This window comes from Malania oleifera, chromosome 8, assembly GCF_029873635.1.
Source record: "Malania oleifera isolate guangnan ecotype guangnan chromosome 8, ASM2987363v1, whole genome shotgun sequence".
In the NCBI taxonomy this organism is placed as follows: Eukaryota; Viridiplantae; Streptophyta; class Magnoliopsida; order Santalales; family Ximeniaceae; genus Malania; species Malania oleifera.
Window position 1 is genome coordinate 71,504,240 of NC_080424.1, and position 25,502 is coordinate 71,529,741.

General features: G+C 37.7%; 1 non-coding gene across 1 annotated transcript; it reads left to right on the top strand.

The window, feature by feature from the left end:
• The first annotated feature begins 8,150 nt into the window (after positions 1 to 8,150).
• On the top strand, positions 8,151 to 8,248 carry LOC131163245 (small nucleolar RNA snoR109). Its single transcript, XR_009139020.1, has one exon. It is a non-coding gene; the product is annotated as a small nucleolar RNA snoR109 (small nucleolar RNA).
• The last annotated feature ends 17,254 nt before the right edge of the window (positions 8,249 to 25,502 follow it).

The following is a 25,502-nucleotide window of genomic DNA, read 5'->3' on the forward strand; positions in this document are numbered from 1 at the left end:
TTTTACTGAGGTTCGGTCGACCGAGCCAATTTGAACTGGCTGGTTCGGTCGACCAGACCGCTGGGATTTTTCCCCAGGACCCTCGGTCGACCAGGTAGTTGGAGTACAAAAGTGGCTCGGTCGACTAGATGGTTAAAATGTTGACCTAGGGAGGTTTCAGTCGACCAGGGCTTTTTGAACTACCTAGTTCGGTCGACCAGGACCTTGGTCAACTGTTGACCCAGGTACGGTTCGGTTGACTAGGCCAAAATGAACTATGTTGGCCGGTCGACTGAAAGTGTACCAGGTGTGCATTTCGGTCTCGTTTCGAAACATACAAATCCTATTCAAGTGCCTAATACATGCAAGTGCAATAGTGAGTGTCCTAAGGTCACTTGGGGTCCAATTTTGAACGCACCAAAAAAGTCCGGTGTCGGTTGACCGAAGGAAAAATCCTAAGGTCTTTCTAAAGTCATTTCTTATTTACGGTTTGTTTGAGCTTACGTAATAAATCATACATGTGATGTGTGTGAGCTTATTACAAACTAGAGCCCTACTTACTATTACAGATCAATTTTCACAAAGGAATTATATTACAATTAAGATCGATAATCGATCTTTAGACTTTACTTGCTTTGTGCCCATCTTGATCTTAACAATCTTAGTTCCTGCACAAAACCTCAAACACCCATTAGATACAATGAGTATTTTACATAATCAAAACCGGGCGTGACCTATAAGGTCAACATGAATGGTTACGGTGGTGTACAGATCACGAATATTACGTATAAGGTGCTCTGTTGAGTCCAGATCTTGGATACGTACATGGTGCTCTATTGAGCCGCGATCTTGATTATATACATGATGCTCTATTGTGCTGCGATCTTGATTACATATATGGTGCTCTGTTGAGTTATGATCTTGATTAAGTATATGATGCTCTGTTGAGCCGTGATCTTGGATACGTATATGGTGCTCTAATGAGTTGCGATCTTGATTATGTATATGGTGCTCTGTTGAGCCGCGATCTTGGATACGTATATGGTGCTCTGTTGAGCTGCGATCTTGGATATGTACATAGTGCTTTGTTGAATTGCGATCTTTGTAATAACCCGAGGAATTAATCAGGGTCTCGTCGACGAATACAGGGGATTCATCGACGAGGATACATGAGGACCTCGTCGACGATGGCACGCCTCGTCGACGAGAAGATATCGAGAGAGGGTTTAAGGAATATTAAAACTCGTCGACAAAGCCAGCCCTATAAATAGTTGAAATTCAGATTTTTCAATAGGAAATCTCGCGAGAAACTCTCTTTATCTCTCTAAAACGTCTTCCTCTCCTTATCTATTCGATCTCTGCTCCATTTCTTGTTGGATTGAAGATTTGAGGCCACCACGACGCTCTTGGTGAAGTTCTCTGTAAGTCTGCCGGAGCTGATCGTTGGTGGAGATGGTTTGAAATTCATCCCAATTTCAGGGTAAGGTATTTTGTCCAATTTTTACCTTTCTCACAGTTATAGGAAATGTAGAATGCAGTGAAATACTGATATTTTGTTTTGGGGGAAGATGTTTTCATGATGTTGAACAGGGAACCCTGCGGGTATAGGGTTAGAGTCCAGTAGGAGTTTTTCCAGAGTTTAGGTAAGGGAAATATGCTATGCTAGAAATTTTGTTATATATTTCAAAAGATTATGAATGTGTATTTTTAAGAATGCATATCATATTATTTTTCCAGAATAGTAAGAATTTTATTTTATAGCTGAATTATAGAAATTGAGCATAAGATTTTGATTTCCCAAATGTGTGGCATGAGTTTATTACAGTATAGTATTTTTTAAAGTATTACAGATATTCAGTTATACAGATTATAGTAATGAATGAGACTTACAGTATTTCTCAGAATAACATGATTTCTAAACCATAACACTCAGACAGAAATTACAGACATATATTTTAGACAGATATTACAGAAATTACAGACAGATATACAGATATTTCAGATAGATATTTCAGATATTACAACTCAAATTTATAGTGTTATGGTTGTTTTGAAATCATGTTAAAAGCAGCAAGATGATTATATATATATATATATATATATGTATATAGTATTACACAGTTTCAGACCCTTGTGGATATTACAGACAGAGATATACAGCAGAGCACGGTACCGTTGCTATTTCATACACATGCAACCACATGACTTAGATAGTATGTGGATTCTGTCTAACCGTGCGAGGAGAGATTGCAGTCTCCCCAGCATGCTGGGTTGAGGTAGCCGGTTAGACGATGATAGAGGTTAGAGATGGCCCAGAGTGATTGCAATGGGCTAGATTGATACAGATTGGCGGATGTTAGAGATTCAGATTGACTTGCCTAGTAGACCAACCAGAGTAAGTCCAGCCTACGGACCGCATAACCCTATCATGAGAGGATATATCATGATATACAGATCCCATGGTATAGCAGAAGTTCCTATGTACAGATAAATCACACAGCAACAGTTTATACTATTATATTAGCAATACCTTCAGATAGCAAACTCAGATACACAACCATGTTTTAAATTATATTCCACACACACACACACACACACACATATATATATATATATATATATATATATATATATATTCTGTCCAGTTTATTAGCTTACTCAAATTACAATATTAGTATTATTTTAGTATTTCAAATGCGTAACTCAGCCGCCACACACTAGTAATAGCATATTTCCTCTTACTGAGCGTTGTCTCATCCTAATGACTTACTGCTTTTCAGGAGATCCAACTAGGTGAGCAGATCAAGCTCGCGGATAGAGATTAGCTTGTACTGCCCATACAAGAAAGGGTAGGTATTTTGAGATACCAAAGTTTTGGGATAGTTTTCAGATTATAGTGACATCATTGGGTATTTTTGTATTGTAAATATATTTCAGAACATGGTAGTTATCTGGTATTGTATATAGTAGCTCCCAGTTTTTGTATATCGTTGCTTAGATATGTATGGTGCTTAGAGTTTATTCAGTGCTCCTTTGAGCTTGTGAAATTATCAGTAGTATTACTGACAGAGAATATTTGTGTATATGAATATAAAAAATATATATATTAAAGAAATTTTTCATGAGATGCATGAGTCCTAAGGTCAGCCTAAGATGTAATTGAGCTTCAAAATATATCATATGACATGTAAATACATGAAATCTAGATACCAAATCCCATTAAAGTCTTCAACTAGAAACTTGTTCCTTCATCCTTCTTCACTTTTAGTTCCATGGGTTGTGCCAGGTGTATATGCTTTACTCCTAGTGGCTTCCATGACTCATTCACCTTTCGTGCATGCTAAATAATATTCCTGCTCACAACCTCAATGCATAGATCAAATACCAAGTAATTTGTCATTATCAAAACAGGATTGGACTCATAGAGTCAACAACATGGTAAAATATTTTTGAAAGGATGAGTGAAAGTTAAACAAATATCAAACTTCATCCTTACATAATCATTACATATTTAGGAGAACTAAGCTCCATCCCTATAGATGGAGTGATAAATGACTTAACTGCATTATGATTAGCTTTTTGAATATTGAGGCTCTTCTGAAAACCTTGAACATCATATCAAGTTTTAAAAGTTTTATGATTTGATATGGAGTCTTCTAAGGTTTATGAACTTTATAGAATGCCTTGATATATATTTTTTCAAATGCATGTGTGTTCTATAGGGAAGATATACTGGTCAAATGGTAAAATGTCTTGATAAGATATCCAATATAGTTGCTTTAAAAGGAGTGCTTAAATGGTATGGAATACTTAATGAAATTAATCCTTGATAAGTATAAGCAGCTCATTTCATCTAAACTAGGATTTAAATCGAAAGGGGGAGTATCTAAAAGTAAATTTCTACCTTGTTATACTCACCCTACCTTTAGCTTAGACTTATAGCTTACTGTGGTTCATACGTTTTGTATAATGAACTTCTTTTTACCCACAATAATTCTTAAATTCATAGCATCTAAGCTCATATTCAAATTCACAGGGAGAGCCTTTGAACTTAACTTTCTATCTAGTCGCACTCGCCTACTCTATGGCTTAGACTTGTTTTGAATTATGTGTGGCATGTGCTAAATTGTGATGATTTTATTAAAAATATTTATTTGAAATATGTTGCTTAGCCACAATCATATATGCAGCCATATGATATTGATTTAAATTGCCACCTCCTTATCTATATGGTAGTATTTTTCTAGTCATATTTTGATGCGCTTAAATGATTACTAGAAAAATTAAGCTTGCATGATCTTTAAAGTTTTTTTTTCAGCAAGCATCATCTCCAGTACTTCTTGAAAATATCAAAAGGGGAAATATATTTTTAAAAATTGCTTCTAGGGCAAGAACTTTTCAAAATCAAAATTCTTTATATTTTGCCTTATATATTGTTGACTTTGGTGTATTTCCAAGAGGGGGGTGAATTGAGTATTTAAAAATTACACATTATGTTAACCAGATCAACAGTATTACACAACCTAGGGTATGTCTATGCAATAATAAACCCAATCATTCACAACAAAACATATATGTACAATAAATATAAATTGCAGAAATATAAAGAATGCACACAAGATATGTTATCGGGGTTCGACCAACACAGCCTACATCCCCACCTCTAGCTCATAAGGCCGAGGATTCCACTAATGCTCACTTAATGGGTTGAGCGGCATCGATTACAACCAAGTCAATTAACGGGGCTGACCTCAACCTACACCTTACCAGGATGGCGCACTTGTCTTTCCTAATTGGGTTTAAGCCAATTCGAGACTATTTAACAGGGCTAGTTTCCCTCTTCAGGTCCACGTCTAAAATACAACAAATATAAAATTTACGTACACGAAAATGCTTCTTAGACAAGCTGATATGTACCAATATGATCAACACACTATCAAATGATAAGATATGATAATCTCAGTGTAGTCTTAATGTCTACTCTCAAAGGTTAATGCAAATATGATAATCAGTTCGTGAGATTGTATGTGAAAAGATCTTTGTGTCAAAATAATAGTATCAATCACAATGTAGCAACAAAGATCTCAAGCACATTTCAAATATCCTCAACACATATTTTTCTCACAATAAATCACAAGAGATATTTGAAGTTGATTTTTAAAATAGTATTTACCTTCAAGCACACTTTCAAATACCTTCAACAAATATTTTTCTCAAAATAAACCACACAAGATATTTGAAATCGGTTTGTAAAATAGTATTTCGCAAGAAAAACGCAATATGAACTCTTGAGTATTGCAATAAATATGCAAAACTTAGAAGCTCTAAGAAGTTTTCCTATGGAAGGCTTATTTACGAAGCCCCCTAGAAAAATTAGAAGCTTACTCTCAAAGAAAAATTAATCTCAATCAAAACGAGCAAGTGAGAGTTTAAGCTTGGTGAGATGAACATGAGAGCACTCTTACTAAGTGGTATTTGCAATATGGATGAATAAGAATAAGAGTATGAAACTTGAATATGAAAAATAGGCTTTTTGAAATTCAGAATATATTTGCTAATTATGTTTGCTAATCTCACACTATTTTTTGCAAATGAGGGGGTATATATAGACTTCCCCAAAATTATAATCGTTCAGGACATATGAGTCATTTTTACAAAAGTTTAAGTGTGGTTAATAAAAAGAATAGCGTGTTTAATCTCGGTAAATTTCACCAATCCGAGAGCACCGATCAACCGTACTTAAGGTTCGGTTGACCGAGTGTCCTAGTTCGGTCGACCAGGAGTATTTTGAACTAGAAAGATGGTCGACTAGATGGAAGGCAATTTTACAAATTCGCGTGGTTCGGTTGACCATATCATTTTGAACTAGGAGGTTCGATTGACCAAGCGGTTGGGGCTTCTCCCGAGGATGTTCGGTCAACCAGAGAGTTAGAGTTCATTTTCTAGTCGGTCAATCGAAGGGTTAACTTTTGACCCTAGCGAGGTTCGGTCGACCAAGCCATATAAGCTTGGCTAGGTTCAGTTGACCGTTTTTCCTCGAACCGTTGACCACTGACCAGTTCGATCGACCAAGCTGAATAAGTTTGGTTGGGTTCGGTCGACCGAACATGCCTATTTTGGGCATTCCCTATACATATGATGATTATTTTCAAGACTATGGAAGACAATTTTATGCAATATTTAGGGTCCTAAAGACAATATATGATCTTTATGAGATAACCCAAAAAATTTGGCGTTGGTTGACCGAAGGGGATCTTAAAGGTCATTCAATAATATTTTGAGCTTATCTACCCTAGCATGCAAGTAATGCATTGATTATTACAGACCATCTACTATTTACTATTACAAACCCAAAATGATAAATATACATTACAATAAACAAATATGCCGGGGTCTTCAATTTTCTTCAAGTTGTCGCATGCCATTAATATAATTCAGCTAGTATGATCCTACATACAAACTTGAAAGTCATCAAATACAAAGAGTATTTGTCATTATCAAAATCGGCTATGACCCATAGGGTCAACACACACACACACACACACACACACACAGATATATATATATATATATATATATATATATTAATTGCATGACTGGTTCATTCATATTTAAAAATGCATGCTAACCAATTAGATTGGTATTATGATCAAACCTACACTTGCTATCATATGTCGTATGTTTTAAACTCAAATATTTTACTGGTCTTATGTAGTGTTTAAATTGAAATGATTTGAAGATATCTTTGGTCTGACCATGTTTAACATGTCTTTTAATCTTTTAATGACCAATTATAATGTTTTTATGTGCAAAATTCTATGCCCAGTATTTGTATTAAAAAGGGGGAGTTATCTTAAGCTAATTTTTTCTTTTACATGCCCAAATTATTTTTGTACTTACGTTAGCCCTTTCGTTGATGTCAAAAGGAGAAGAATTTTATGAGTAAAATAATTAATGATTTTATGCCAAAGGGGGGGGGGGGGGAGATTTTTTTAAGGAAAATAATTTTGTAATGGGGTAAAATTGTGAGCTTTAATGTTAAATCTAAATGCATGATTTATTTAAAATGTCTTATGTCTTTTGATATGTGTGAGCTTCACTACTTATCTTTTAAGTTAAGCATATTGTTAAGAGGAGCCTTTTTAGACTTAACTCATTTTGTTCTCATGTGTTTGTCATAATCAAAAAAGGGAAGATTATTGACTTTTTGAATTTGATCTCTGTTTTGAGGCTAACAAAGCACAACCATCTTATGTGTGTATTTAGCATTTGAATAGGTCTTGTATTCAACACACATAAGGAGACTGAACTTGGAAGTCAGAACAACTTAAAACTCATACTCCTGGCATATTTTATGGGAAAATGAAGAGCAAAAAAGAAAAAAACATGTATTTTAATTTGTAATGCATTTTAGTTTTTGGTATGTAATAATGTATTTCATACATGTTGTGGATGAATGCTCAGAATGACCATTGTAGACACCCAATTTTGTCCGGTCAAATATAAAAAATTTATTATTATTATTATTATTATTATTATTATTATTATTATTACTACATGCTTGGAATTTTTTTTAATGGGGTGTGAGCTGGCTTGATTGGAGGAGGAATTCCCGCAATTCCAGCCAATAGCCACACCTGCAATGCGAGACTTTTGAAGGAAAGCAGCCTTCACAATAGCCGCTGGGGGGGACTTAATCTTCGGCCGTGAGCACCTCTCTACTCACGCACACACAGCCTTAATCTCACTCCAGCTTGCTCACCATCTTCGGCCACCATTTTACCATCTCCGGCAAGCCTCTTTCCACTCTCTCAGACATAGCCACGGTTCACAGCAACACTCACGCATACGCACTTGAACACACCTGCACACACACTTAAAACACACACTAAAACATGCACTCAAACACACACCTGCACACACATTAAAACACACACTAAAACACTCTCATGCACACACAGTTTAAACACATAGTAAAACACGCACCACTCACATACATAAAGACACTTAAAACACACACTAAAACATGCACCGGACACACAACAAAACACTCACAGCAACACACATTGAAACGCACACTTAAACACAATTGAAGACACACACCAACACTTCTCACGGCTACATGTACCGAAATAAGGGCGATTGATGCCCTTGATCTTGTCTTGCCAAAGCGACTGTAACTAAATAAATGTTGAGAAGTTAATAGGTTGATTGTCATGAGATCTTGCAATCTCCGTTGGCAAATCTGCATCCCGGGCTTCTCACACTTTTATTCTCTCCGATCTATTATTTTTCTTTCTGTGCTTATGGACGTCCTGGTGCCGATTAGACGTTCCACCGTCGGCGCTTGATATAATTGTAAGGCATATTAACAGTGGCTATCTTCTCTATAGCATCACAACAGGCATAGCTACGAACACTTTCACAGTACACACACCACACATACAAGGTGCACACACTCACGCAAACAGTAGCCGCTTCACATGTCCGGTGTTTCCTTTTGTGTTTGTAAGGAAACATTGTCCATGCTATGACTTATATTTCTCTTCATGGATCTCCATTTCTTTTTCTTTTTCTCTTTGTTACAAGAAAAGAAATATTGAGATTCCAAAAAGTATATTATTATTTCTTCGGATTTGATCATCATCATTTATTGTTATCCATGTATTTTGATTAATTCATGTTTATATTAATGTAGTGTTGTTATTTATTCTTGTGGTTTTATTTAGTTTTTTTTAATTATTGTTGTCTTATTTATCGTTGTAAATTTAAATTTATTGTTATTTAATATTTTTGGTTGTACACCCATATTTAATAATTTAGCATTATTTTAATACTTTTATTATGATTTTTTTATTGTCAAATATTTGTTATAATATTGGTTGCTTATTCGTTTAGGCTTTTGCTGTTGTATTATTTAATTTTTTATATTCATATTTCTCATTGTTATATAGTTGTTTATTCACTTTTTTTTGTTTTTTTATTTTTTTTAAGAAGGACGGCACCTCCGTTTATTTATTGATAACCCCTCACTTTTGGTAGAGGAATACTGTGGTTACAAGACAATCAATGGGAGATAACAAAAGACAAATGTTAAAAACCTCCCAAAGAATAACACCAACATCCAACCAAAACCGGGTTACAAGTCCAAACAAAACGAAACAAATCAGGACTTACAAAACAAACCTCACACAACAAAATAAAACAAAAGGTAAACAACAAAAAGCATAAGCAAAAACCAAAAGGAAATCAGCTAAACATACCTCATATAAGCCGTACTCATCTTCTCCAATTTATACAAACCATTGCTAACTCTAGGGAGTTGACTACTATTTGTAAACAAATTATTCCTCCCCATAGTACCTTGTCGAGCTAAGGCATCTGCCACTTTGTTCCCTTCTCTATACGAATGATTTATCGAAAAAACCATTCCCTCCAATAAACCAATAAGCTGCTCCCAAAAATCCCACAAATACCACAATGAGCACTTCCTGGCTTTAATCCAATTAACTACAATATTCGAATCACATTCAATATCGATACAGGTATGACCCCAATGTTTGCAAATCTTTATTCCCTCCAACACGGCTCTCAATTCAGCTTCATTATTTGAACAAGAACTATTTTGAAAAACCAAATACAAAAGAACCTGTATGGTCTTTAAGGATGCCGCCACCACCCGCCGTGTAAGAACCCGAAAAATATAAAATGGATTTCTGCATATTTCGTCTACGAAGCCAGATTTCATCGACGAAGGCAGTAGGCTTTTCGTTGACGAAATTTAGAGGTTCGTCGAATAAGAGAAGCCGAGAGGTCTGGAAAATTTTAAATATCAGACTTCGTCGACGAGGTGTCGACATCCGCGACGAAATTCTTGATTTTTCATCGACGAAGGTACTTTTCGTCAACGAAAATCGAGCGGGTCAAAGGCTTAAAAAAAGGAGATTTGGGTTTCTTCTTCACTAAGTCTCTCTCTCTCTCTCTCTCTCTCTAAACTCTTTTACTCTCTCTCTCTAGATTTCCTTGCCGATCGTTAATAGAATTAGAAATCTGAGGTTACCACAAGGATCATGGAGGGATTCTCTACAACTTTTGTGGATTGAAATCACGGTTCGAGCGTTTTCGGGTTTCGGGCCAAAATTGAGGTAAGGCTCGGTTTTCATTTCTGATTCGGTATATGTGTAGTAGTATGGATTATAAGCATGTTTAGTATTGTGATTGGTAGATTTCGGAGTCTCAGTTCGTAGTTTTGAGGGCTGTAGAGTTCGTGGTTTGGTTTCGGGTTGAGGTAAGGGGATTCTATTTATATCAGTTCTTTTTCGAAATCAGGATCGGTAAGCCTATAGGCTACGATCGTATGTATGTTTTGACTACTTATATGGGAAAATCTATCGGGTAAAAACATGGGATTTTTGGGTTATAGTTTTCAGAAAAATTGGGGACTTCGAGTATCATCTTTTATTTGATTGGAAAACCGTTTATGTCATTTAAATTGTATTCTTGAGGTGACCGTAATCCACATTTGCATAAACTGTAAACTTGAAATTGTAAATGATATGATTTGTCGTAAACCAAATAAGTGTGGTACGTGTGTATGTATGTATGTTGTTCTAGGTATTTGTGAAAAACAGCTATGTGGCGGCTTATTACTGTATGCTGAAATGTATAGGGATGTGAGTTCCAAAGTGATTCTAGGTTTTATGAAAAACGGCTAGGGGCGGCTAACTACCGTACGCCGTAACAGTTAGGGGCAGCTAACTACCATACGCTGTAACAGCTAGGGGCGGCTAACTACCGTACGCTGTGCCCTGTAACGGCTAACTACAGTGGGCAAGAGTGGCCGACTCTATATCCCAGGTGCGAAATATCACCAGTATGATTCGGTTGGTCACTGAATGTAGCAACGGACCACAGTGACCTAGGTTGACACAGCGTAGTTTGCACATGGTAACGTAATCGGGGTTAGACCAGGTGACCTTGTGTAGTTGCATGTGTAGCAATGGATTCACTATTGGGCCTAAGTCAGAAACCTTTGTAGTTTAATGTGTTGGAACGTAATTGCTGTGAGACTAGGTGACTTGTGCAGTTGTGAGTAGTGTGACGACACTGACCATATGTATGTATCTATGTATTTGAGTATCGTATAAACTGGAATGGATTTTGTGAAAATACTGGAATTGTATGGAATTGTATGGAAATGTATGGAACTTGTTTTGAAACTGTACGTATGTGTTTCAAATTGTATCGTATGTATGTGTTATGAAGTATGAAAATGACACTAGTATACCACACACTGATATAACCTGTTTTCTCCCTTACTGAGAGGTGTCTCACCCCGAATATATATACATATGTTTTTCAGGTCCTTCGGGTAGCCGAAACTAGCATCCTAGCATCCGGAAGCGGGGAGTGTGTTTAGCTACTGTTAGTACCTGATAGGTACGAATTTTGTAATTGGGTTGTCCTAATGGATTTTGTAGACACCCGTGGTATGTATAGTATTTGTAGGTATGTTTAACCTTGTATGGTATAGACTCTGGTATGGTACAGTTTGATGTAAAGAAAGGCCGTTTTCCGCTGTGTATATTGATGAGTATGGACATGTATTGTATATATGTATATAGGGCATCCGTTACCCCACGGGGTCAGACCCTCTTGTATATAGTATCATGTATGTTTTATATTGATATAGAGACAGGTTAGGTTACTTAATTCACCCCTAGGTCCCATTTCAGGGTTCGAGGCGTGATAGTTTGGTATTAGAGCTAACCAGGTTATTAGGTCTTGTAGACTTGGTTAGGAGTATTGATGTGTACATACCAGAGTATAGGATGTGGATATGGGTAGAGTTGGTTGTGGGTTGTTCGGTTGCTGGACCAGGAATTGTCGACGGAATTCCGTGTTTTTCCTAGGATGACGATTCCAGTAAAAGCAAGGCAGATCATTGATGACTTTTGTGTTAGTGTGATAGGACAGACCTACACCTGGCAGGAAGTAGTTAACATGATTAGTGTAGATCATTGTGTTAACTGTATGTGTTGTAGGGATTCTAACCGAATCCTATTCTGTTTTCAGCATGGAGCCCAAGGATAATAACTTGGAAAGTGGCTCCGAGGAGACGGCAAGTGATGAACTCCTTTTGTGTCTTGCAGTATGGCAAGACAGGTGATTTGAGAAATTGGGCGGAGTGTTAGGAGATGCGAGAGCTCTCCTACTGATACGGGGTGTACCATCGAGAGGTTCACACGCATGCACCCTCCTACATTTATGGGAGGACCGGATCCGATTGTGGTGGAAGACTGGTTTGAGAAGATCGAGAGAATTTTAGGAGTCCTCCACTGCACCGAGGAGCAGAAGGTCTTGTACGCTACCTTCCAACTGGCTGAGGAAGCAGGGCGATGGTGGACAGCGGTGAGTCTGCTTGAGAGGCAGAGAGCTGGTTCATCTGATATGACGTGGGGCCGCTTCAAGGAAGTATTCTTCGAGAGATACTTTCTGGTCTCCACTCGGGATGCAAAGGCTGACGAGTTTTCAGGCCTGATGCAGGGGACTTTGTCAGTGCAGAGATATGCTTCCAGATACATCGAGTTATCTCGATTTGCACCATACCTAGTTCCGAATAAGCACGAGAAGGCTCGGAGGTTCGAGAAGGGTCTGAGGAAAGACATCCGCCGTCTTGTGGGGATGCTGCAGATCCGTGAGTTTTCTGTTCTGGTGGATAAGCCACCATAGTTGAGACCAACCTTCGAGGAGATGAGGTTGTACAAGTACAAGGGAAGAGGCCAGTATCTTCTGGTCCTCAAAGTAGTTCTTAGCAGGGATCGTGGAAGAAGAAGAAGAGCTATAGTTCCGGGTATCGGCAGAACACCGAGCGGCTGAGTTCTCAGGGGGATCCATCCTCCGCACTGTGCGCGAAGTGCCATAAATGGCACGAAGAAGAGTGTCAGCCATTCAGAGGTGTTTGCTTCAACTGTGGCCAGTCGGGCCATATGGCGAAGTATTGTCTGGAACAGAGAAGGATTATGCCTGCACAAAGCCAGAACCGTGGGAGTAATCAGGTGCCTCGGGGAAATTATCAAGCAACCACGGCTCCGGCAACGGCTCTGGTGAGAGTATATTCACTTACTCCAGCGGATGCGGAACACGCTGGGAACGTGGTGACAGGTACCATGTTATTGCTTTCAAATAGAGTTGTTGTTTTATTTGATTCGGGGGCAACCCATTCGTTCATATGTGCTAGTTTTGTGAAGTTGTGTGGGGCAGAAACTTGTGTGATGAGTGAGTTGTTGTCTGTGAATATGCCAACTGGGAGTGTAACAGTTTGTAGTAAGATGATAGGAAACTGTCCAGTTGTGATTCAGGAGAGACTGCTATCGAAAAATCTTGAGGTATACGACATGTTGGGTTGACATCATATTGGGAATGGATTGGTTAATCTCCAATTATGTGGTGATAGATTGTCGGAAGAAGGTAGTAGCGTTTAGATCTCCTGGGAAGCAGGAATATGAGTTCGTGGGATCGGGTGTGCATCCGGCGCCACAGATCTTATCGACATTGCAGGCAAGGAGGTTACTCTTGGACGGATGTCAGGGGTACCTAGCTTGTGTGAAGGAACCATCGCGGGATGAGTTGAGACTCGAGGATGTTCGGGTAGTCAGCGAGTTTCCGGATGTGTTTCTAGATAAGTTACCCGGTTTACCTCCGGACCGTGAGGTGGAGTTTGGGATAGAGTTGCTGCCTGGAAGGGCACCGATCTCTAAAGCTCTATACCGGATGGCTTCAGCTGAACTTCGAGAGTTAAAGGTGCAGTTGCAGGAATTACTATACAGGGAATTCATTCGACCTAGTGTTTCTCCCTGGGGAGCTCCTGTATTATTTGTGAAGAAGAAGGACGAGTCGATGCGTATGTGCATTGATTACCGTAAGATCAACAAAGTAACGGTGAAGAACCGTTATCCTTTTGCCTCGTATAGATGATCTGTTTGACCAGTTGCAGGGAACGCAGGTATTTTTGAAGATCGATTTGCGGTCAGGATATCATCAGGTGAGGGTTAGAGTAGAGGATGTAGCGAAAACTGCTTTCCGAACCAGATATGGTCACTACGAGTTCTTAGTCATGCCTTTTGGGTTGACGAATGCGTCGACGGTGTTCATGGATCTGATGAACAGGGTTTTACATGAGTACTTGGATCGGTTCGTGGTGGTGTTTATTGATGACATTCTGGTATACTCGAGGAGTAAGGAAGAGCATGTGGGTCATTTGAGGTTAGTGCTACAGAGGTTGCGAGAAAGGAAGTTGTACGCTAAGCTGACGAAGTGTGAGTTATGATTGAATCAGGTCGCGTTCTTAGGCCATGTGGTGTCTGAGGGCGATATCTCTGTTGATCCTAGCAAGATTGAAGCTGTGCTTGACTGGGTTAGACCGAAGAGTGTGCAGGAGGTTCAAAGTTTTCTGGGACTGGCGGGTTATTATCGTCAGTTCGTAGAGGGTTTCTTTAAACTGTCTGGACCTTTGACACGATTAACTAGGAAGGGAGTTTAGTTTGAGTGGACAAGTGATTGCGAGTAGTGCTTTCAGGAGTTGAAGCACCGGTTGGTTACTACTCGAGTGTTGACTATTCCCTCGGGGGATGGTGGATATGTGATTTATAGCGACGCGTCTCTGAAGGGTTTGGGATGTGTGCTTATGCAGCAGGGTAAGGTAGTGGCATATGCTTCTCGAAAATTGAAAGAATATGAGAAGAATTATCTTATGCATGATTTAGAGTTAGCTGTCGTGGTATATGCACTGAAGATCTGGCGACACTATCTGTACGGGGTGCAGTGTGAGATCTTCACAGACCAAAAAAGCCTCAGGTACTTTTCCACGCAGAAGGAGCTGAATATGAGGCAGAGGCGGTGGCTAGAATTGATTAAGGACTACGATTGTACGATCAACTATCACCCAGGAAAGGCTAATGTGGTAGCAGATGCATTGAGTCGTAAGTTAGAACATGCAGTAGTATCTGCAGTTGTAACTCAGCATCATGTCAGGCGATATATGGAAAGCCTTGGCGTAGAGTTGGTGTTTGGGGATCATCGGGCTTTCATTGCTAGCTTGATAATCCAACCGACCTTGTTTGAGTGTATTAAAGCTGGGCAAGCTAATGATGCAGAGTTAATAGAGATTGTGGAGAAAGTGCAGCAGGGTTCGGCTGCAGATTTTAACATCTCAGATAAAGGTGTGTTAAAGTTTGGGACTAGGTTGTGTGTTCCAAATGATGAGGAGATCAGAAAGACAAATTTTGAAGAAGCGCATCGTTCTTTGTATATGGTACATCCAGGTAGTACGAAGATGTATCTAGCCCATAAAGAATTCTTCTTTAATAAATGCCAACCAAACTTCATGAACAAAGACCGTTGTACTTCCGAAATGTCCCTTACTCCAATGCCCCCTTCCTCCACAGGAACACACAATTTCTTCCAAGCCCTCAATTTCATTTTTTCTTTTCCATCCTTAAATCCCCAGAAAAAAGAAGTAAACATACCTTGAATCTTTTTAATCACCAGTTTCGGTACATTTAGAACAGCTAACAGATGCAATGACATACTTGAAAGCGCATGTCTCAACAAAACAAGACGACCTCCTTGAGACAACAATCTACTTTTCTAACCCTCAACTCTCTTACTGATTTTTTGGATTAAAGGGTCAAAATGACAGCCTTTCAATTTACTATCTACTATTGGCACACCCAAATACGTAAAAGGAAATTTACCCTCAATAAAACCAGTCTCTTGAAGAATTTCTCCTTTCCTCTGAACACCCAACTTGTTTGAGAAAAAAATAGCTGATAGTTGTTTATTCACTTTTGTTTTTACTATTGTATTATTTAATATAGTTGTCAATTCACTTTGGTTTTACTGTTGTGTTATTTAATTTTGTATATTCACGTTTATCACTATTATATAGTTGTCTATTCACATTGGATTTTATTGTTTTATCATTTAAGTTTGTATATTCATATTCATTATTGTTATATATTTGGTTTTTTATTCATTTAGGAGATGATGGTACCCTTTAATTTTTTTTTTTTTATTATTTGTATATTCATATTCATTACCACTATATATATTAGATTGTTTTAGGAGATGATAGTACCACTTACTTTTCCATGTTTGTATATTCATATTTATTATTGTCACATAGTTGGTGTTTATTTATTTGGGTTTTTATTGTTATATTATTTAATTTTTCATGGTTGTATTGTTATATAAAGTCATTTAGGCTTTTAGTATATTATTTGATTCTTTCTTGGTTGCATGTTCATATTCATGGTTGTTACATATTTGTTAATTTGTGAAATCAAGTGTTTCAATCTATTAGTTAAGCTTTTAGATTGGGTTTTCAAGAGTGAGTCCTTTAATGCTGGGAACTTTGGTCTAGTCTTAAAGTCAAGGATATTACTAGATTTTCCTTTGGGGTGAACTTGCTTAATATTGACATTTAGGACTACAGTCAAAATTGAAAAATAATGCCATATTTTATTATAGAGAGGTGGGGCAGCACGTGCCAGGGTGATACGTGCAAACATACAAAGAAATAAAGAAAGCATACAAAGGAAAAGAAAGTTGGTACAAATGCATGTTGCACTGAAGGCAACTCGGTGGTACATCGAGTACAAGGAGATAAAACCCAAAAAGGTAGGAAGATAAGAAAACAAAATACTGGGAAATAAGATGCAAGCAAATGAAATGTTACAGGAAGAGAAAGTTGGTACAAATGCATATTGCATTGAAGGCAACTCGGAGGTACATCAGCATACCAATATATATATAGACAAAAAACTCAAAAGGGAAACAAAAAGGATCCCATGCCCTTCATTCCAGAGCTGCCACCTGGATCTTCCAAACTCGCCTGTGCACAAAAAGAGATGAAACAACAGCAAATTAAATTTAGAAAAAGCGCAAAACTCACATTTGCATAGAAGGAATAAAATTTGTTAGGAAAAAATTATTCCCTGCCAGCACAGTGCATTATGTTAGAAGGAAAAATTGGTGCCAAAAGGGCTGCCCAACCTCCCTATAGATAGGGAGGTTCACACTGTAGTGGGACACCCCTTAGAGAGTATAGTTATACTTTACAGAAACCGAGAGAGGAAAGAGTAGACAGTTAGAAGAGGGAGACTTTGCAGAAATTGAGAGGGACTGGAGAGGTTAGAAAAACTCTGCCAAATTGCAAAGAACAGAGAAGTAGAGGGGAAAGGAAGATGAAGAGAAGGAGGTTTGACTCGATTCCAGAGAGCTGGAGTTGCTCACTCAAGACCTCGAGGCTAGTCCAGGATCACACAGAAGGGAGGGTCTCCAACAAAACACTCAGACAGACATAAGAGGGAGAAGACCGGAGGAGAAGCAAGTTTAAGGTAAAAGGAAAATTGAGCATCCTCTTCTATTTGAAGTGTATTATATGTGAAGTTTGAATGCAGGTATCAAAACTTCTCGAGTCTGAGGTTCATACGTGAACCTGAGCTTGGGATTAGCAAAGCTCAAACCCAAACACCAGACTCGAACCTAAACCCAAGTTTGAAATCAGATCACTCCTCATTCTCCCATACTCGAACTGAGATTCGGATCCCTTGGACTGTTGACTTTACTATAATCCTAAGAGCGCGCCGGGGGGGGGGGGTGAATTGGAAATTTAAAAATTTCTTTCCTAGGTCGTCTAACCAGCAGCAGTATTTCACAAACCTAGCATCAATCTAGAACATGTAAGAAGTAAGCGAATAAATACAATTGTAATTAATTGCTCCAAATAAATCAAACAACCATGTACAGTATAGTAAAACAAATAAAATAAGGATGACACCAAATGTATTATCGAGGTTTGGCAAAAGTGCTTACGTTCCCGCCTCTAGCTTGTAGGGCCAAGGATTCCACTAAAGCTCACTTAATGGGTGGAATGACACTGTATGCAATACCAGGTCAAATTTCTAGGGCTGACCTCAACCTTTATAGCCAATCTTTACAGGCAAGATTAACACCCCTTCAGGTCACGTCTAGATTACAACAGATAATGAAACACAAATTTCATGTACAATAAGCATGCTTCTCCAATAAGCAGATTTGTACCAGTATAACCAATGCAATTCAATATGATAGGATATTATAAGCTCAATAAAGATTATATATAACTACTCTCAAGATAATGCAAGTAAAGCAATCACAGTGAGAGAGTGTATGTGTAGGGATCTTTGATTGAAAATAAAAATGTCAATCACAATGTTCAATATCAAAGATTTGAATACCCAAGCAAAAATCTTGTAAATGTTTCTCAAAAGATAAGAACATGAGATATTTTGAAAACCAACTTGTCAAAAATATTTTATTCACAACAAAGGACAAGCTCTTGAGTTTTGCAACAAGAATGCAAAGACTCACAAGCTTAGGAAAGTTTCCCTACGAAATAAATTTATGGATTAAATCATGGGGGAAAACTTTTGGCTTAATCTAACTGAAATCACAAAATCAATCAACACAAATGAGAGAGTGTAAGCTTGTTGTGGCAGTGTAAGTTATCTCAAAATACTCTTACCAAAGTTGTTTTTGCAAAGGAATGAGAATGGGTGGAGTATGTAAGCTTGAATGGGAATGTATAGCTCAAAGAATTTCAGAGAGAATTTTTGTTAATCAAGGCTCTAATCACTTTCTAATTTTTCCAAATGAAGGTATATATATAGCCTTTAATAAAAATATAACCGTTTGGATACAAAGGGAATTATTAAATATGTTTAATCAATTTTTAACCTCAATTGTCCTTAATTACAAGTGGTAAAAATGTGGCAACCCGAGAGTAACGGTCTCCCAAATAGACATAGATAGAAACGATACTTTTTCAGGTTCAGGTGCCCAAGGGAAAGTTTAGGTGGCTAGGCCAAGGTGATTTTCCAAAAGATCAAGGTTTCGTCGACAGGTTAACGGTTCGGTTTGCCGAACTTCATAATTTAGTCATTTGGGGTGATTTTGAACTTAGAGTTTGGGCGGTTGGGGAAGTTAAAAAGTGTCATCTTTTATGTTCAGTTGAGTGGGAACAGTACATTCATTTTGGATCGATTGCACTAGCTAAGTCAACTCATTGACTCTTTACCTATTCGGTCGATTGAGGCGTTTTTAACGTGAGTTTGGGCGGCCGAAGCCCTTTCAAACATTAAGATAGGTCCTATTTTTACCTTAAATTTTACCTCTATTTGCATATATATGACTTGTGAGTTTAAAGGGGATTTTCGAAGTGATGTGTAAGGACCTATGGTCGATCTAAGGTCATTGCGCTTATAGTCCCACCATGCATGCAATGCATTAATTATTATAGACCCAAAATGATTAAAATATTAAACACAAATAAAAGCAATTTGATCTTCATTTCCCTTGTATCACCATATACCACCATATGATGTAAGAATGAACCTGCACGCAAACTCAGAGCATAGGTAAGATACAAAGATATTGGTCATTATGAAAACAAGATATGACCTATAAGATCAACATAGACCCTGAACCAAACCCCTGAAACTGGACCCTGAACCAAACCCCTAAAACCAGACTCTGAGCTCCAACCTGAAGCCTAAACTCTATTTAAAACCTTTAAACCCACTTTTTTAAAAAAAAAAAAAAATTCCCTCGACCCAGTTTTATTTTAAACCAAACACATTTTGTTTAGAGCCCACTTTGAAAATTTGAACTCAGGCCCATTTCAAAATTTTTAATAGCCTAGCCCATTCTCAAATTTAAACCCATTTTAAAGTTCAACCCCGGGCCCTGTTTTTAAAATCCAACCAAAGCCCAAAAACCTTTTTAAAACCCTCGGGCCTAGTTCGCTTTTAAAATCCCCTATAGCCCATCATGTTTTAAAATAAACTGCCCCAACCCATTTTAAAAATAATTTGAGGCCCAACTTTCTAAAATAAACCTCAAGCCCATTTCTAGACTTAACTTAGAAGCTCATTTTAAAATTCAAACTCCAAAGCCCATTTTTTGAAAATAAACCATAAGCCCATTTTCTAAAACCCAAAGCCTAATCCGGTTCCAACTCACCCCAATACTCACGTGACAACCCCCCTGGTGACTAGGCCCACCTGAGTCCAATGAGCTTAACTCAAGCTAGACCGAGTTCCCAAAGTCCTTGGTTGACTTGTGCGAGTCAACCCTGTCACCGACTCATTGGGTTGAGATGATTCCACTCGTCTTCAACCCAAGACTTGCAAAGCAAACACTAGCCCTAATTCCCAGATCGCACAATAGAAGCAGCAGTATTTAGATCTCGTACACCATTCATTAATAAAAAAGCAATTATAATAAAAGGGCAAGAAAGTTCAAAAATACTCAGCTTTTGATCCTTCCATACCTCCTGAAGTCTAGTATTGAACCCATCCTTGCTTGATGTCATATGCTCGTGCCATAGAAGAATCAGGATCTCAGAAATTCTAGGGTTTCTGTGTTGGGATTTCGCATAAAAAGGAAAAGAAAATGTAAGAGAGTGAGGGAGAGGGAGAGGGAGAGAGAGAGAGAGAGAGAGAGAGAGTTGCGGGAGATATTTGATCTGAGAGAAGGCTCTAAGCTTCGAGTTGCCCAGAAGAACAGGTATGAGGGAGAGGACAGAGATGAGAGGTTTAGAGGCAAGTTAGCACAAAAGGGAAAGCACAGAGCTAGGGTTTTTGCAGAGGAAGAGAAAGGAAGAAAGGATTGAGAGAGGTCAAGAGAGACTGGAAGAGTTGTTGGAGTCACCCTAGGATTTTTGGGTGTTTGAACAGAACCAAGAAGAGAGGAAGAATGAGAGATAGGGATGAAGAGCTAGGGTTTTCAGATCAAGGTTACATAGGAAGGCAATAAAAAAGAGTTGCGGGGAGGCCAGGTCTTTTGAGCTTGGCTAATAGAGATTAAGGGAGTTGAGAGCATCAATTGATTGAGGAACAGAAACCCTAGGGTTTCTGTTCATTGAGTTGCAGAGAAAAAAAGGCAAAGCAAAGAAGAAAGAGAGAGAGAGGGAAGGGAGAGTAGGAGTTGCTGCATGGGAAGTTGAAAATGAGAGAAATTGGAAATTTTTGGCTTATGTATGGTAGACTTTGGAGCAATAGAATGCTGACACATGGCACGAGGCATTCCATCCGTTGCAGGGTACACAGTTAAATCCAGTCTGTTCATTTCGTTTTTCTAGGCAATGGCCCATATCCAGGCTACATAAGCAATCTATGTTCACTTCGACTGCCAGCCGCATGATCTATGCCCCCTTGGGACAATTTGGATCATGCAGCAACACAGATCCTCAAGCAACGGTCTCCTCCTTTCATCCCTCAACACGTGGCGACCCATTTGCTTTTCGTTTAGGGCGCCTCACATGGCCACTTGGTAGCCATTGGATCTTCAACCCCCTATATGCCCCTTCACCCGCCACGCGACACGTGGCCATAATGTCCCCCCTAGTAGTTAATGCAGCAAGCTACTCCATCTCCCGCCGTCCGATCTCCGCCATCAGTGAGCGCTCAAGATGCTGCCATGTTCCTCATCTTGCCCCTCTACCGTCAACCTATTGAACATAGCCACATGGCGCGCTAGTCCTGATTGGACCTTAAGCTGGTTTCCCCCCAGAATGGTCAATGTTTGACTAGTTCGCCCACAAAATCGGTTTCCCCTAATTTTTTTCCTCTTATTTATTTATTCATTATTATTTAAATGTTTTGATAATTCATTTAAAAATCCATAAAAATCATAAAAATTACAAAAAAATATTTATAAAAAAAGGAAAAATTGGGGGAAATTCTAAAAAAATATTTCTAAACTAATTTTCATTGTTTTTCATCTTAAAATAATTTTTATGTAAAAAATCATAAAAAATACAAAAAATACAAAAAATCACAAAAATATACTTTAAAGCTACGAAAATATTTTTGCACTTAGAAAATCATAAAAGAATTCAAAAAACTCAGGAGGAAAATTTTGACTTAATTTTCATGATTTTGCTTTAATTGCCTTTTTTGTTATTTCAAAATTCAAGAAAAATTATAAAAATTCAAAAAAAATCAAGAAAGACATTTTGAGACTTAAAAAACATTTTTGGCACTCTTTTCTATCCGAATTAAGTCCAAAGCCTCCTGGAATATTATTTTCCTTAGAAAAATCTTACAAATTTTCAAATGTCGAGAGTTTATTTTGTACCTAATTTTCTCGATTTTACATCTGGATGATTTAAAAAGGAGACATGAGCTCTTCAAAGTACGGTATGCCCTGGTTTTGAGAGAATACTTATATAGTATTTTATTTTTTGTATTTGTTTACACTTTTTGATAGGGAGTAATTTCAAAAGCTTATTAAATTTAATTTGTAGGATAATTTTTTATTAATTAGGAACCACTAATAAGAATGGGCGCGTAGGGGGCGCTAATACCTTCCCCTCGCGTAATCGAACACGCAAGCCTGACTCTGATAATGCAGACTGATTCTACCCTTAATTGGGTAGTAATCAAATGTTCTAACCACACTCCAAAATGTTAGTGGCAACTCCATTACACCTTGTTTTCCATGAAAATATTTTCAAAACCAGATTTCCCCTTTTGTCAAGTTCACGTCCAGGAACATTGTGACAATAAGCATGTGAATATTTTTTGTTTAATTTCGAATATTTATTTCCCTATATGAAATAGCTTGTGAATAAATGATAGGATAGTGCGATTAGGCTAAACTTAGGAATTCACACAGTTTCACGTGCCTTTTACTCGGGCTTTGCCTATTAGGATTAGAAAGGAGTGTAATATCGTCAGTCCCCATGTGGCAGAGCTTGTGGGGACCCACGAACCACTCCACTAAGTTTGAACTTTATCAAAACCCTATGGGTGAAGACAGGGGTTAGATTGAGAACCTTTTGTCAATAGGGATTAGAGATTAACCACACATACTTAACCACAAGATCTCACTCTTTAGCATAGTGCTTTGAAGAACCTTGTCAAATGAATAGACCTACCTTGGATTGGGACCTCATCCTTCTCCACATGATTTAGTCCAGTCTTATGTATATATTTGTGAATTAATTTGTGTTGTTTCTTACATTATGTATCCATTTTAGGCATGCATACTACTTAGTCAAAATTCTGGAAATCCGAAATCACTTTATGGACCACCCAGTGGTGGCATTCGGTGAAGAAGAAATAGAGGCCTAGCTGTATTCCAAAAAAAAAAAAAAAATCCTTAGGAAATAGTTGAATTAAAAGAATTAGGGTGGTTGAAGAAGGAATTGAGGGGCAATCTAGTCAAGTTGGTGAATTAATCCTTCTTTCAATCATTGGGCTTTTAAGAAATTCTGACTCTCAAAATAGGGAGTTGATTTGTTGCCAAGTTGTGCCTTAACAATGATACGCTAAAGAAGGATTTGTTAAGAGTCGAATGATTAGCAAGTGGGGCAATTTTGTTAGTAGAGGAATAAATTTGCCTACAAGTTGGGGAAGATAACTTGAATTTTAAATGAAGAATTGTATATTAAGAGCCATGTTGATTTGTGAATTTTTATTAGTTGATGAGGGTTTTCTAAGAATTTTGGTAAAGTAGTTTTTTAGATTGCATCGCATTCATGCATTTCATGCATAGTCATGCATGCACAGTCCTTGCCCATGGGTCCTTGCTCATGTTTTTGTTGCTGACAAAGTAGTGTGCCAAGGTGATACAATCGAGTTGCCTACAAAGTAGCATGACAGAGTGATACGAGCTAAATGCTTGATGCAATTATTATGCTAGGGTGGTTGGATTTTGACCTAACCATGGTGGATTACAACGAAGGGAAAGTAGCAAAATATGAAGATTAACTAATTGTCAACTTTAAATCAAGGAAAAAATAGTGTCCTGCAAAATCTTTTTGTTCAAATTTGTTGGCCTAGTTAGGCTTACAAACTCTTGATTTTGATGATAACAAAGTAAAGTTATCTAATGTGTTTCCAAGTGATATTATTTTAGGCAAAGATAATTTGCTCAAAGTTCACATACCCTAGCATGAAAGCTCTCAAGGATCAAAGAACAAGGAAAGCCTTGCATTAATTTGAGTGAACCATAATGAAAGCTCAAAGAAGTATGAAAGATCCAAGATCAGCATCAAAATGACTCAAAGCAAAGAAGTGTCAAATGTGTTTATAGAACAAGCTTCGTAAGTACTTCAAAGTTAATTCAAATATGAATTTTCATTTTGAAGCTCATTAGGCAAAGACATACTAAAAATTCTGAAGTTTTAAAGTCTGGGAATATGTTTTTCAAAGTTAAAACAAGTTAAAATTTCAAGGTTAATTAAACAAGAGAGAGAGAAATAAAAAAATGACTTAAATTGAGAAATAATCAGTTGACAATCGCTGACTGTCTATCAATAGACAAACTTCTGGTAAGTTAAGGAACCTGAACAAAGAAAATAGAAGCCTGACTGACGACTGTCAACCAACTAATAGACGACTGCCAGTGAAAACGGAGATGACTGGGTGTGTTTAGCCAGCCGACTACCACCCTTCTAAGTGTTTTTAAAACCGAGTTGTTCTAGTGACAGACGACTGCCAGTGACTACACAGTCGCCTGCCTCGTAGTAGATTTCAAAATTTCCAACAGGCATATTTTTGAAATTTAAATTATTTGAAGCCCAAACTAATTTACAACTTGGACCCTACTCCTAGTAAATTTGGGGAACAAGCAAGAAGCCTTTCTACATCTATAAATACCCTTAAGTTTCATAAATTTAGATACCAAGAAATCAATTCAGCTATCATACTCTCTCAAAGCTTATTGAAATTCTAAAAGTTTTCTATTGCTCTCGTCACTCACGAAAATCTCTGAAGTCTTGCTGAGTTTCTCACTGTGATTGTGCATTAATTGTTGATTCTTTCATCTATTATAGCAAGAATTGAGTGGTTGATAATTTTACTTTGATTATGATTACTCTAAATTAATTTTGATTGTATTTGAGCATTGATTATTGTTATAACAAAAAAGGTATTAAAAAATAAGGAATAAAATTTTTAAATCCCAATTTACCCCCCCTCTTGGGAAAGATATTCCAATTTCAATTGGTATCAGAGCCTAGTTATAGTAATTCCTAACAAGAAACTATAAAAATATCAATGGCAAATATAGGAGTAGCACCCTTCGGTGAGGGCCAATCCTCAACCTGTCCACCAATCTTTTGTGGACACAACTATACTTTTTGAAAAAAGAGAATGCAAATCTATCTCGAACACATGGATTGGAAAGCGTGGGAAGTAGTTATGGATGGAGACTTTATTCCTACTAAGATAGTAGATGGAAAATAGATTCCAAAAGAGAAAAAGGATATGACCAATTAAATCACTAAGGGATTCAAGCTTTATTGATTAAATCAAAATATTCCCTTTGAACTTAAAATATAAAAATCCTCTAATTTTGGTTTATCTAATCCTTAGGGAATCTTTACCAACCACGATCACATCGGGTAAAGATCCACCCTCTTATCGGTTTGTATCCTTGTTCCAAATTGTGATAATATCTAAAGGATACTT